The sequence below is a fragment of the Oryzias melastigma genome, linkage group LG17 (assembly GCF_002922805.2).
Source record: "Oryzias melastigma strain HK-1 linkage group LG17, ASM292280v2, whole genome shotgun sequence".
NCBI classification, from domain to species: domain Eukaryota; kingdom Metazoa; phylum Chordata; class Actinopteri; order Beloniformes; family Adrianichthyidae; genus Oryzias; species Oryzias melastigma.
The window spans coordinates 12,471,760-12,474,759 of NC_050528.1; the positions used below are offsets into that span (position 1 = coordinate 12,471,760).

The 3,000-nt window shown below is 40.9% G+C and overlaps 1 long non-coding RNA gene across 1 annotated transcript; it reads right to left on the bottom strand.

The window, feature by feature from the left end:
• Positions 1-755: 755 nt before the first annotated feature.
• On the bottom strand, positions 756-2,828 carry LOC118599925. The gene is made up of 2 exons (XR_004949463.1): positions 2,005-2,828; positions 756-1,876 (listed from the first exon to the last, which is right to left on the bottom strand). It is a non-coding gene; the product is annotated as an uncharacterized LOC118599925 (long non-coding RNA).
• Positions 2,829-3,000: the final 172 nt, after the last annotated feature.

The following is a 3,000-nucleotide window of genomic DNA, read 5'->3' on the forward strand; positions in this document are numbered from 1 at the left end:
CTGCTGTTGATTTGACCTCATGGATGAGGCATCAGGACAGAGACACCAGTCCTCCTGATTTCTTCTATCTGGGAGTAAACGCCACAGCAGTGGGTGAAAGAGAGAAGAGTGAAGAAAGAGAGGAAGGAAGGAGTGAGCCACCAGGTGGAAGAAGAAAAAGAAACAGTAGCTGCGTTTCCATTACACATTTGCCTAAAATTTTATTTAAATTCTAGGAATTCGGAAAAACACAGTTTTGAAATGACACTGTTTCCATTAAATCATCATTTTGGGATAAAGCACAAACCAACTCACACAATAAGTCATTAAAAACACGACAATGATGGAGATCTTTTTTAATTATTATTTGATTCACTAAAAAAAGAGATTGCAGTGACGTCACAGCTCTGTCTGGAGAGCGTGTGCCGCGCAGAGTCTATTGACAGTCTCAGGTGCGCGTGAGAAACCTGTTTAGTGGTTTATAAATAAATCATTCTAACAAGTAAGCTGCTGGACCTTTTTCTGTTTAAAACTCAACAAGATCCATTTAAGTTTCTGACCCTGCACTCGCGCTTTTCCTCAAACGAGACTTCAGCATCTTTAGGCTCCAAGCTGCAGAAGTGCAGCTGCAGATGAAGCGATGAGGAAATCTTGGTGATTGTTTTATGGAGGAGCTAGCTGCACGATTCCGAATGACACTGAACTTTCTATTTCATCTATTTCGAAAAGTGTTTCCATTACAGTTTTGCGAAAAATGTCTGTTTCGAAATTCCCCAAATACCACCCCCTCTAAGGGCAAAAACGTTTTTTTTTTTTGAATTGTGGTTTCCATTAGGAGAATGTATCAAAATTCCAATTTGCAGAATTTCAGAGTTAATGGAAATGCGACTAGTGATGAGCTTCTAGACCTGATCAGAGAGGACATGAGGCAGAAGAGCAGAGCGCACGAGAGAGGAGGGAGACTTTTGACCAACTTTATAGTCTCCTGGAAAGAAATGCCAACAAATAACCACATTTGATTTCTGAGAATAAATAAAGTTTATATTTGATTCATTAAAATGTTTGCTTCTTTAATATAAATAAAGGTATAAATCCAACACAGTAATCGTCATTCATTGTAACACTATTTACAAAGATGGTCGACATGGATGAGATGCTTCAACTGAGACGCGGGGATGGAACTTTCTGGGTGGTGATTGGAACATCTTGCAGGATGGTCTGCAGAGTTTCAGGATGCATCTTCACTGTAGACTGCATCGTCCATCTTCACGGTTTACAGGGTTGGCTGTGGACGGATGCTGCATGACCAAAAATGATCCATAAATGTAAGATAATGCATGCACTGTCCTAAAAGTTTTTAACAAAAACTCACTTAATTAAATTATTGAATTATTGAATAAGAGCTGCAGGCTGTTAAAAATGATCCTGGGTAATCCTGGGGCACTTAACTTTGGGAGGGGTGAAGCCCATTCACCGTATGTCGCGCTCGTAGTCTTCTGTCCGTCTGCTCGTGGTGCATCTCAGGCTCTCTCCCGCCTCTCGCCCCGCAGGCTGCGTCCAAGCGTCCGGGACCATACCTCAGGCTCCAAGCGTTCTTCTTCTCTCCACGCCGATTTTCCTTAAAAAATGAAAAACCTCCCTGCTCTGTGCGTAGCCACGCCCTCCCACACAGGTGTCTCCCATTAACCTGACACGTCGTCGTAATCTACCTAGTGACAATGCCAGGGTCACCAGGAGATTTGATCCTGATGTGGCATCCATCGATGGCACCTGCAGCTTTGAGGAAAAACTCTGTGCTGTGCCAGCCCTGCAAACCCACGGGACTCCACCTCCAGGTCCTCAGGGGTTTTTGGAAGCTGAAGGTCCTTATGGCGAATGGCCACCACCTCCTCAGTGACTGTGGATGATGCAGTGGATAGTGGAACGAGAGATCCAAACACTCTTGAGATCATCCTGTAGGATACTCCTCTTGCCAACCAGAAGAGAAACACCAGGATCTCAGTTACATCACCCCACAGACGTCACCAATGGAGGTTCAGGAGGACTGCAGGAGAGTTCCTGTTCACTCTGATTCTGGTCCTGGATCTTCACTGTTAATAAACCGCTCTAGTAATGAGAGACTCAGGTTGATTCTGCATTAAAGGTGTAGTCTGCTTAGAAAGAAATACACAAGAAATACTTTTTTAGTAAAAAAAATAAAATAAACATAAATATCTGTGGTTTTAAGTATTCTGATCTTAGACTGTAAAACATCATTATACTTAGGTGAACGTGAGAATAACAAAATACATAAATACTACTTGAACTGATTTCATAAAAGAGTAGGGTAAAATTGTTAAAATTAATTTCTGCAATAGAAGTCAGAAGACAAAATAAACATTTAACACTTTTGTAGTCTGAATAATAAAATAAAAACAGTATTTAGTTAGTTTTTTTTTTACAATCTTCTTATGCTCAGAAAAAGGTAGGTACTTACACTCTGTTGCATTTACTGCTATAACTTGTGAAATACAACTTGAATAATCTACAAACCCACAAATTCAGTAATTGTATATTTTACAACCTGTAATGTAGTTGCCAAGTAAAACAAATAAATTAAACTAGCTAAAGCTAGCATGTATATGTGTGAGAGAGTATGAACACTCTAGAGGGGAATGCTGGTCTTATAGCTTCTTTCGACAGAGCTCCGGTCAGAGGGAAGGGCACGGAGAATCCAGTTTCCAGCAAACTTTTAAATTCAGGAGTTGAATGAACGAGGAGTTGAGTGAACGAGTTCACTCCAAATTTTATGTTGAATTTCTGACCCATCGAAATTTTAAGTCACGAAAATAAAAACATTTTTTTAAGATAGAAAATATTTTTGGGAGGATAAAATTTTGCTGTTTAAAAAGCAAGGGTTAAAAAAAAATTCATTCATTCATTCATCTTCCTGGCCGCTTCTTCCCTTTCGGGGTCGCGGGGTGCCGGAGCCTATCCCGGCTACTGAAGGGCAAAGGCGGGGTACACCCTGGACAGGTCGCC